General features: G+C 43.3%; 1 protein-coding gene across 1 annotated transcript in view; it reads right to left on the reverse strand.

Moving 5' to 3' along the window:
• ndst1a (N-deacetylase/N-sulfotransferase (heparan glucosaminyl) 1a) overlaps positions 1 to 5,038 on the reverse strand; it is a 241,469-nt gene extending 236,431 nt beyond the window's left edge. Inside the window, exon 1 of the mRNA XM_060915190.1 lies at positions 4,930 to 5,038. The gene's annotated coding sequence lies outside the window, so the exon portion shown is untranslated. The remainder of the gene's footprint in view (positions 1 to 4,929) is intronic.
• Positions 5,039 to 12,496: the final 7,458 nt, after the last annotated feature.

Here is a 12,496-nt window from a genome sequence, read left to right on the forward strand (position 1 = left end):
GTCCTATCCAATAATAAAGCTGAAAAAAAGCCCAAAAAATATCTTAAAAAAACATTGAGTCCATTTATCCACATAAGGTTTATTTAAAAAAAATCCATAACCATTATGTAATTTATTTGCATTACCTTAACATGGTTGAAACGTGTACCATAAAGGTCGGCATTTACTTAAAGTTTATGTGATAGAATTACATGGAAAATTGTCATGTGATTAAATTACATAAAGTCTATTTTTTAGGGTCAATTATTTTTTTGAGTGTATACACCTATGGAGATATTGCACCAAAAACCAGACATTTGCAGCTAGAATAGTCATTTACCACATTAGCAATGTATAGAGTGGATTTCTGATTAGTTTAAAGTGATCTTCATTGAAAAGAACAGTGCTTTTCTTTCAAAAATAAGGACATTTCAAAGTGACCCCAAACTTTTGAACGGTAGTGTATATATACGGTATTTCTTTTCTTTCTTTTTTCAGATAAAAGAGCAAAGAGGACAAAATGTTCATTTTTTCCTCTTTTTCCTTTTACCAAATACAGTCAACCAACCAAAATATATTCGGTCCCTAGTTAGATTCTATAAAAAGCTACAAGAATAATTTTGTTCAGAAATAAACTAAGCTTAAGTCTATGAGTTTATCCTCATGCAAACTGCACACATAATCATCAGATGCTTTAAACCGAGTAATCACAAAGAAACTAATGTATGTGGCTTCTGACACAATATGACACACTGCTCACTATCCTATATTCAGGGAAAGGCAGAGACTGCTTATGTTTAATTTTTGTCCTTTAATGTGTCTTTAAAGAAAGGAGATCAGCCACGACTGAAATTACTCTAGACATAAATTTTCCCAAATCCAGATGACACATCAGACCTGTTTGGCACTTTTGGTTAACCTCATCACACACTGACCTGTCATTGTTGTGAACAGAGAAAGTGTTAAAAGCTGTGCGTTACAGAGATGACCTTCAGTGTCATGCCATGCCTTCATTCATTCATTCATTCATTCATCTTTATATGACACGGGAGCGTCACTCATTCACACCTACTGGAAATTTACAGCCGCCGGTTCACCTAATGGCATGTTTTCGGGTTGGGATGTGGGAGGAAACTGGAGATATTTGTGGGAAAAAAATCCAGAACAACATGCACAGAAATGCCCAGCAGACAGTAATCAGAGCTCAGGATCGAATCAGGGACCCTCAGTTCTCAGTTTCACACAATATTCTGTGTGGATATTTTTCCGTCAGCAAAAAGAGAATGATAAAACCTGTGTGTTACTGAGATGATTGTCAGTGTTAGGTCACGTCTTCACTTAAAAAAGGAATTTCAAGAGGAGAACACACACACAGTGAGAGAGAGACTTTAAAGTGCATATCACGGGTAAATTCAGGAGCAAGATCAATGTAATTCTCTTATTTTATATTAAACTTTGGTCAAATATCTGTAACATTTTGCATTTTGTGCAATTTTTTTACCTTGCGCAATACCAGAAAAATTCAGTTGAAATGAAGCCATTTGAGGTGAATTGGTCCGCCTCTGAAAAAACTTGGCGTTTGGATTTCCCGGCAAAGATTGATTTTCGTGACGTCGCGTGCGGGACGCCTCCCTCTGAATCCTACGTCAGCGCTGGTTTGTTTATGAGAAAACGACCTGGTGGTTTTCTGCAAATTTCTTCAACGTTATCGCGTAATTATTAAAACGGTTAACAGATGTATCATAGGAGGGTGTAGCAACACCAATCTTGATGGGATTAGTACTCATCGTTTCCCAAAAGACCGGACAATGAGAGAGAAATGGGAGCGCTTGGTTTACACAGGCTGTGCACTGAAACTGTGCAAAGCTCGCGCAGCCTGCTGGCGCTTCCGCAGGTAACGTCACGAATCTGGCTCCAGACTCCCTTGGGATTTTTCCAGACGCGTTTTGTTATTTTATTTTTTTCTGCTGTAGACAAATGGCCTTGTGAAAAATTACCCTTCTGGATGAGTGTGTAAAGGGACATACTTTCATATAAAAAAACACGAAATTGGTCCAGGATATGCACTTCAAACACCACGATGCATTTCATTTTGAAAATGAGTCCCAGTGTGAGAATAAACTCAAGTGATTTTTTTTTTATTCTGCAACTTTGCCAGTTGTAAAGTTTGTAAGCCAAATTTAATTGAAATACCCTAAGGAGCGCTAGTTAGACACCCTGTTAAGTGATTAATGATCTACAACCCCAATTCAAAAAAAGTTGGGACACTGTGTAAAACATCAATAAAAACAGAATGTGAAGATTTGCAAATCATGGAAACCCTGTATTTCATTGAAAATAGTACAAAGACAACATATCAAATGTTGAAACTGAGAATTTTTTTTTTAATATATGCTCATTTTGAATTTGATGTCAGCAACACGTTTCAGTAAAGTTGGGACAGGGGCAACAAAAGACTGAAAAAGCTGTGTAATGCTAAAAAAAATAATAATAATTTGGTTAATTGGCAACAGGTTAGTAACATGATTGGGTATAAAAAGAGCATCCCAGAGAGGCGGAGTCTCTCAGAATTAAAGATGGCGAGGGGTTCACGGCTCTGTGAAAGACTGCATGGGCAAACAGTGCAACAATTTAAGAATAACATTCCTCAGTGTAAAATTGCAAAGAATTTGGGAATTACATCATCTATGGTACATAATATCATTAAAATATTCAGGGAATCTGGAGGAATCTCTGTATGCAAGAGACAAGGCTGAAAACTGACACTGGATGCCTGTGATCTTCAGGCCCTCAGGCGACACTGCATTAAAAGCAGACACACGTCTGTAGTGGAAATCACTGTATGGGCTCAGGAACACTTCAGAAAACCATCATCTGTGAAAACAGTTCATTACTGCATCCGCAAATACAACTTAAAACCAGATATGCAGAAAACAATATCCAGAAACACCGCCACCTTCTCTGGGCCCGAGCTCTTTTACGATGGACTGAGGCGAAGTGAAAAACTGTCCCGAGGCCTGATGAATCAAAAGTAGAAATTCGTTTTAGAAATCATGGACATGATGTCCTCCAGGCTAAAGAGGAGAGGGACCATCCGGCTTGTTATCAGTGCACAGCTCAAAAACCAGTGATGGTATGAAGGTGCATTAGTGCATATAAAATGGATAGCTTGTACATCTGGGAAGGCATCATTAATGCTGAATGATATATACAGGTTTCAGAGCAACATGTTGCAATCCAAACAAAATCTTTTTCAAGGAAGGCCTTCCTTCTTTCATCAAGACAATGCTAAACTGCTTTCTGCACATATTAAAACTGCATGGCTCTGGAGTAAAAGAGTCCGGGTGCTAAACTGGCCTGCCTGCAGTCCAGACCTGTCTCCTATTTAAAACATTTGAAGCGCGGAACACGACAAAAGAGACCCTGAACTGTTGAGCAAATAAAATTGTATATCAGGCAAGAATGGAACAAGGTTTCTCTTTCAAAACTACAGCAATTGGTCTCCTAAGTTGTTAAAAGTAGACGTGATGCAACACAGTGGTAAACATGATGCTGTCCCAACTTTTTTTTGCTGGCTTCAAATTCGAAACGAGCATCTCATCTCATCTCGTTACCTCTAGCCGCTTTATCCTGTTCTACAGGGTCGCAGGCAAGCTGGAGCCTATCCCAGCTGACTACGGGCGAAAGGCGGGGTACAACCTGGACAAGTCGCCAGGTCATCACAGGGCTGACACTTAAGGCCTCTGCATGCTCTTGCAACAAGGCTTTCGCAGATAGCTTTTCGCAGACAGTTGTAATTTATCGTTGAGCGGGGAGTAATAGGCATGCGCGATGTTATTCACCGCCACAACGCAAGGGGGCGCGAAGTCGCGAAATCGCTAGGAGTAGTTGGTGGGTGTGGTTAGTGGAGTGTTTATCCTCCGGTTACTTATAATGACTAGAACTGGAGTCGTATAGATGTCCGTACTTCCTCACTTCCTCGATTAACCGCTCTTCGTGCTGCTCCATCTTCGCTCGTGTTTTTAAAAATGGCGGTCGTGAAAACAAAACAAACCGGGAAAGTAGGGAAGCGGAAGTGCGTGCACAGCGGATGTAGAGTGGACCAATCAGAGCCCTCTTGTCTGCGAGGCTTCTGCGGTGGTCACAATTTTTGGGAGGTGCGCGCAGAGCGTCTGCGAAGGTGGGGGGGCTACGCAGACGCCATCTGCGAGGACTGGGTTGTCAGCATAAATTGGCCTATAGACACAGACAACCATTCACACTCACTGTCAATTTAGAGTCACCAGTTAACCTAACCTGCATGTCTTTGGGGGAAACCGGAGCACCCGGAGGAAACCCACGCGGACAACATGCAAACTCTGGACAGAAAGGCCCTCGCCGGCCACGGGGCTCGAACCCGGACCTTCTTGCTGTGAGGCGACAGCGCTAACCACTACACCACCGTGCCACCCCTGAAATGAGCATATATTTTTCAAACAAACAAACAAACAAATAAAACATTTCTCAGTTTGAACATTTGAAATGTTGTCTTTGTGCAGGATATTTTCAATGAAATATAGTGCTTTGCAAATGATTGCATTCTGTTTTTATTTACAGTTTATACAGTGTATACTTTTTTGGAATTGGGGTTGTAGCTGGGGCTGTTATAACACTTTATAACACTTTATAACACTTCTGCAGCAGGGCCTCTGACTGGCCATCAATTATGCTCTTATACAGATGCATTTCTGTCTCTTAAAATAGCTGTGTTTAGTGTGCAATCTGGATCACATGCTGAATGAATGTCAGCTGGAAAACCAGTTCAACGTGTCTACTTGCAGAGATTCCAGTCTCTCACACACACACACACACACACACTATACCAGCTAAACACTGGCGCGCGCGCTAAGCATAACAAAGCAGCTGTGCATTCAACAATACAGCGGTTTTGCTTTAATGTCCTCCACTGACCTGGTCATCAGAATGTCCCAGTTGAACCTTGGACACGCTGTAGGACTCCATGACAGCAGCTAATTCAGCAACAGTGCCCTGGCTGAGACTCACAGAGTCGCACCTCCTCCGTTCTGCCCCCAAAGTCATAAACACGAGTAGACACTCTTCTTATTTAAACCGCCATTGCTTAGGATAACCACTAGGGGGCGCAAAAGGCAGAGAAACTAAATCAGCGCGCTGGCGTCATCTCGTGGCTGAACTGAATAAGAAAAGACGGTGGTATTTTCCTTTTCCTTTTCTTTTCTTTTCTAAAGGGCCCCATACACGTTCAAAAAAGTCGTCAAAATTTTGTATCAAAATTTTGATACAAAGTTTGATCGTGTGTAGGGTGTTTTGATGTCAAAAATTTGACGTCAAAATTTTGAACCCGGCGGCACGGTGGTGTAGTGGTTAGCGCTGTCACCTCACAGCAAGAAGGTCCGGGTTCGAGCCCCGTGGCCGGCGAGGACCTTTCTGTGCGGAGTTTGCATGTTCTCCCTGTGTCCGCGTGGGTTTCCTCCGGGTGCTCCGGTTTCCCCCACAGTCCAAAGACATGCAGGTTAGGTTAACTGGTGACTCTAAATTGACCGTAGGTGTGAATGTGAGTGTGAATGGTTGTCTGTGTCTATGTGTCAGCCCTGTGATGACCTGGCGACTTGTCCAGGGTGTACCCCGCCTTTCGCCCGTAGTCAGCTGGGATAGGCTCCAGCTTGCCTGCGACCCTGTAGAAGGATAAAGCGGCTAGAGATAATGAGATGAGATGAGATTTTGAACCCAAATTTTGACATATCAAATCACTTTGATATTTTTTGAAGAGTCGTCAAATTATTGATGCGTGTGTGGGGGTAGACCCCGAAGCCGTTTGTTTTCAGGATAATGGCTGGCTGATGAAATTATTGGCTGGCTAGCTGACTCAGCCAAAACCTTAATGGCTGCTGCAGCCACCAAAATGTTTATGGCTACAAATGGCTGATACTGGACGTCACTGTGTGGCATATATCCGGGCGAACGGATCAAACAAATGGGGGGAATAAATAGCAAATTACCACAGGTCCCCTGGTCTCTTACTTCATTGTAAATATAAATCTAGCAAGATTGTAGTTCAATGCTAATAATAAGCTAATCTGGATTGTTCGAGGAAGGCATCTAACTATCTACTCTCACTAGCAATGACCAGTGAAGGACTGGCAGCTATCTTACTATGATGAAAGTAGAGTGGTGGAGTACTTTTTTTTTTATCAATCTCGAAGTATGTGAAACAAACAAACAAACAAAAAAAAAAACCTTTACACTTTCCCTCAGCAGCGGCAAAGAATGCAGCCATCTCGTCGATATCGGAGTCGATTGATGCTCTGGGTGGGTTCCCGGGTTCCCCAGTGTATCATGGTAACGGTGTGAGGGGCGGGAAGCCAGACAGGTAGTCACAACGGCAAGCTTGTGGTGGCTCTCTGTGCTGTGATATCAGTTCTAAATCTCTACAGTGTATGCCTATATGTCTCTATTGTGTTACTACTAGTGTGTACAGTTGATCATGTTTGTGTCACTTTTCTTGTAGCTCATGATGTGGATAAACCCATTATTTGATGTACACAATTCTTAGTGGCTCAGCCAAATTTTATTAGATAGCGGCTCAAATTGGCTTACAAAATTATTGGCTGGCGGCGGTTCAAATTCTAAATGGCGGTTTTAGCGGCGCCTGGCGGCGGCTTCGGGGTCTATGTGGGGGGCTTCAGTGTGATGGACAAGCGTTCACTTGGTGGTATAGATGAACGCATAACAGTGTCTTCTTTCAATATCAATGGCTTGACAAGGTCCAATAATTCATCGAAGGATGGGGCATCCATCCTAAGGAAATTACGGAAGTCCTCTGGTTCTTTGAGACGAAGTTCTCTGAGGAGGTTGACGTGACCGTACGTTCGCTGTTTCAAAAACCAGTCTTTCGACCATTTCCGTCGATGCCGAGGCGGTTCATTGTCCAAAGCGAACACAAGTGCTACGGCCACTGCTGCGTCCATGTCAAAGTTTTTGACAATACTGAATTTTTGATAGAAAAAACATTGAATCGTGTGTGGACATTTTGCATCAAAATTTTGCATCAAAATTTTGATATCAAAATTTTGATACAAAATTTTGACGACTTTTTTGAACGTGTATGGGGCCCTTAATTGGGTGAATTGTTCTCTCAAGTCAACTTGGTGGCACAGGACAGGGGTGCCCCAGAAGTGGTACAAAGACCTCCTGAAAAGCTCCCTCACCAACTGCCATACTGATCCCCGTGACTGGTCTTCACACGCTGCTGACCACAACAGCTGGCAAAACACCATTCACGGTGCGGTCAAGACCTTCGAGTGTGTCAGACGGGCCAACCTAGAGGATCGAAGAGGAAGAGCAAGGTGCCCTCTACTACCATGACTACAACTACCCTCTACTCCCACACCCAACCAGTCATTCACCTGCACCTGCTGACAGAGCATTTTTTAACATAGTTACTGGGAGACCAAATGGTCTCCCAGTGGCCAGATTTGGTCTCCTAGTCAATGACAAACCAACTTCACTGGGAGACCAAATTTTAAACCAAGTTACACTACCGTTCAAAAGTTTGGGGTCACCCAGACAATTTTGTGTTTTCCATGAAAAGTCACACTTTTATTTCCCACCATAAGTTGTAAAATGAATAGAAAATATAGTCAAGACATTTTTCTGGCCATTTTGAGCATTTAATCGACCCCACAAATGTGATGCTCCAGAAACTCAATCTGCTCAAAGGAAGGTCAGTTTTATAGCTTCTCTAAAGAGCTCAACTGTTTTCAGCTGTGCTAACATGATTGTACAAGGGTTTTCTAATCATCCATTAGCCTTCTGAGGCAATGAGCAAACACATTGTACCATTAGAACACTGGAGTGAGAGTTGCTGGAAATGGGCCTCTATACACCTATGGAGATATTGCACCAAAAACCAGACATTTACAGCTAGAATAGTCATTTACCACATTAGCAATGTATAGAGTGGATTTCTGATTAGTTTAAAGTGATCTTCATTGAAAAGAACAGTGCTTTTCTTTCAAAATAAGGACATTTCAAATGGCCCTTTTCCACTACCCTTTTTCAGCTCACTTCAGCTCACTTCAGCCCGACACGGCTCGCGTTTCGACTACCAAAGAACAGCACGACTCAGCTCGCTTCAGCCCTGCTTAGCCCCTAAAACTCGCACCGTTTTGGAGTGGGGCTGAAGCGAGCCAAAGCGAGCCGAGTGAGGCTGGGGGCGTGAGCAGACACTCCCCTGTGCACTGATTGGTGAGGAGGAGTGTCCTCACATGCCCACACACGCCCCGCGAGCACGCTGAGATCTGTAAACACCGTAAACCCGGAAGAATAATAATTACGAATTACGAGAATTTCTGAAGCCTTATGCGCCTCGCCTCATCTATACGCTCTTGCCAGTATCTGTTGGCGTTGTCGGTGACAACAAGCCACAGCACCAAGACCAGCAACACTAACGACTCCATGTCCTCCATGTTTATTGTTTACTATTCGGGTCGTGAGACTACCGCTTAAAAGATCACTGATGTCACTGTTTGCGCCGCCTAACGACATCACGTGACGTCCACCCGCTTTCGCTAACTCCACCCAATGTGTCCACCCACTTCCAGCCAGCACGGTTCAGCGCGGTTGTAGTTGAAATGCAACTTCAATAGCCCCGCCCAGCTCGACTCAGCCCAACTCGGCACGGCACGGCTCAGCCCAACTCAGCCACGTTGGTAGTGGAAAAGCGGCAAAAGTGACCCCAAATTTTTGAATGGTAGTGTATGTCTTATCATTTGGTTCAATCAGTTGCAATTAATTAACCAAGTACCATGTAAGTATACATTTAACAAGGAAAATGAAGATCTATGTTATAAGATATACACACAAGATCATGTTGGTTAAGAAAAACAAAACTAAAATTTGGTTACTGAGATGGCTGATGTCAGAATCCGATGTCATTACTGTGTAACTCTGAGTGTCTTTGACATAGCATTTGTGCTTGGTAATTGCTCTTGATAGCTGTGTAGTCACTGTAGTGTGTTTGTCTGTATGGTGATTGGTGAACCATTTTGCATCACAGAATATGCCGCAGCGGTGCAGCCGCATGGACTCTGAGGCCTGTGATTGTATTGCCCAGACCAGTTGGTCTCCTAGTGGAAAATCCTTAAAAAAATGCTCTGCCTGCTGCAACCGGATCTGCCTCTCCAGAATCGGGCTCACCGGTCATCAGCGGGCGTGCAACAGACGTGGACAGCACCCTTCATGATTTTCGTTCGCGAAGCCAAGCCATGATGAATTGGGTGAATTAATTTACAAAAAATGACAAATTTGAAAACAGTTGAAAAAGGAAAAAAAAAACAACGGGGGGACATGAAGAAAATATGCATAAATACATCAGAAAAATGTCAAGGCAAGTCAAGTTGATTTGTATAGCACTTTTAACAACAAACATTGTCACAAAGCAGCTTTACAGAAAATTCAAGACTTTGAACATGAGCTAATTTTATCCCTAATTTATCCCCATTGAGCAAGCCGGTGGCGATGGTGGCAAGGAAAAACTCCCTCAGACAACACGAGGAAGAAACTTTGAGAGGAACCAGACTCTAAAGGGAACCCATCCTCATTTTGGTGATAACAGATAGCGTGATTATAAATAGCTTGCTTCTATACAGTAGTCCATCCAGCCATCCATTATCTGTAGCCACTTATCCTGTTCTACAGGGTCACAGGCAAGCTGGAGCCTATCCCAGCTGACTACGGGCGAAAGGCGGGGTACACCCTGGACAAGTCGCCAGGTCATCGCAGGGCCGACGCATAGACACAGACAACCATTCACACTCACATTCACACCTACGGTCAATTTAGAGTCACCAGTTAACCTAACCTGCATGTCTTTGGACTGTGGGGGAAACCGGAGCACCCGGAGGAAACCCACGCAGACACGGGGAGAACATGCAAACTCCACACAGAAAGGCCCTCGCCGGCTGCTGGGCTTGAACCCAGGACCTTCTTGCCGTGAGGCAACAGCGGTAACCACTACACCACCGTGCCACCATTGGGTGAATTAATTTACAAAAAATTACAAATTTGAAAACAGTTGAAAAAGGAAAAAGGGGGGGACATGAAGAAAATATGCATAAATACATCAGAAAAATGTCAAGGCAAGTCAAGTTTATTTTTATAGTGCTTTTAACATCAGACATTGTTGCAAAGCAGCTTTACAGAAAATTAAAGACTTTAAACATGAGCTAATTTTATCCCTAATTTATCCCTGATGAGCAAGCCTGTGGCGACGGTGGCAAGGAAAAACTCCCTCAGATGACACGAGGAAGAAACTTTGAGAGGAACCAGACTCTAAAGGGAACCCATCCTCATTTGGGTGCTAACAGATTTCCTATTAGAAGAATACAAGACACCAATTCTGAGATTATTAAACTTAGTTCTAGATCACAACCAACTTATTCTAAGATGTCTTATCAAGTAAAAATATCTGCCAATGTAGCAAGACAATTCCACTAGTATTAAGTCATTTTCTCCTCAAATTCAGTTTTCAATTTTTTGCAGTGAATACACTTTGAGAGGAACCAGACTCTAAAGGGAACCCATCCTCATTTCAGTGATAACAGATAGTGTGATTATAAATAACTTGCTTCTATACTTGCTTAGTCACAAAGTACAATTGTGTAACTAGGAAATTCATTATAGTTTTAGTATGAAGTCTATTTTGTTGACGTTATCAACTCTTCATTGTAGAGTGTAAAACTGTTCACGACAACTGCAATCCTAAAGTTAGCAAGTCAATTGTAGTCCTCAGCCATCATAGTCATCCAGAGCCATCTTCCAAGTGTGACTTTCAACTGTCCATATGGGGCTGTCCTCCACAGGAGCGATGTGATGAGACTCCAACCAGATGTAGGGCATCAGGATGGATCAGGCAGATCTGAGGAGCAGAAGAGGTCAGCATCTCTGGTATCTCAGGATCAACATGTAACTCAACATAGTGAGATGGCCAGAGGGGGGACAGAGAGAAAACACAGGGTATACCTAGTGTCACCTAATGAGTAAGAACAGTATATATTTTGTGCTGAGTGCAAGCAGGGACTCCTGCAAAGCTAACTATGACAGCATAACTAAAAGGGAGAGCCAGAAGGTAACACAGAAATGAGGGGGCCCTGGACATAAAGCAACCAGCCACTACACCATGAAGAAACACGAGTGAACATGTGAGAGTGGGGGGAACGACAGTATCCACACATCCCAGTTTACTAAAACACTCTTTGCCGATACAGATCTACTCCTTTACATAATAAAAACTATTAACAAAAGGCTTGACTAAACAGAAGGTAACACAGGCATGAGGGAGCCCCGGGACATAAAGCAGCAGCCACGACACCATCAACAAACTCGAGTGAGCAAGCGAGTGGGGACTGACAGTATCCATACATCCCAGTTTACCAAAACACTCTGTCTGAGGACCCTCGGGATCTACTCCTTTACCTCATAAACACCATGAACACAAGGCTTGACTAAACAGATATGTTTTCAGCCGAGACTTAAACACTGAGACTGTGTCTGATTCCCGAACACTACTTGGAAGGCTGTTCCATAACTGTGGGGCTTTGTAAGAAAAGGCTCCGCCCCCTGATGTAGCCTTCACTATACGAGGTACCAGCAGATAGCCTGCACCTTTTGATCTAAGTAGGCGTGGCGGGTCATAAAGGACCAGAAGTTCACTCAGGTACTGTGGTGCGAGACCATTCAGTGCTTTAAAGGTCAATCATAGTCTTTTATCATCAATGGGAAATTGATTGGGAGCCAATGCAGTGTGGATAAGACAGGGGTGATGTGGTCATATTTTCTAGTTCTAGTAAGGATTCTTGCTGCTGCATTTTGAACTAACTGGAGCTTGTTTATGCACTTATTGGAACATCCAGACAGTAAGGCATTACAATAATCCAACCTGGAGGTAACGAAAGCATGAACTCATGCCTGTGTTACCTTCTGGCTCTCTCCTTTTAGTTATGCTGTCATAGTTAGTTGCCGGAGTCCCTGCTTGTACTCGGTGCAATATGTATACTGCTCCTACTTATTCAGGTGACATTGGGCATACCTAACAACCTGTGTTTTCTTTCCCTCCCCCCCACCCCAAATCTGTCCCTCTGAGTTACATGGAGTCAACAGGAAATCTTTTGGTGGAGAGGGTGGAGACCTCGACTGGCTATCGTAGCCTGCAGGGAATCGGCTGTCAGACATTCTGTCGCATGTCCCAGACCCGGTGAAATGTAACTGAATTGTCTTGGCCAGCCCTAAGGGTCCCATCTGCATCTCATCATTGCTGAGGAGTGTGCTCCCATCACCCAATCAAGCATCCAGCCAGAGCAGGTCATGATATTTTTTAGCATATTAACATGCCATTGTTGTGTGTTATGCCTGATGTAAAGACTCTCGTCTCTGCGAGCCTACCACACAGATTTAATACTTGTCATTTTTAGGGCATACCTAACAACCTGTGTTTTCTTTC

This window comes from Neoarius graeffei, chromosome 2, assembly GCF_027579695.1.
Source record: "Neoarius graeffei isolate fNeoGra1 chromosome 2, fNeoGra1.pri, whole genome shotgun sequence".
NCBI classification, from domain to species: domain Eukaryota; kingdom Metazoa; phylum Chordata; class Actinopteri; order Siluriformes; family Ariidae; genus Neoarius; species Neoarius graeffei.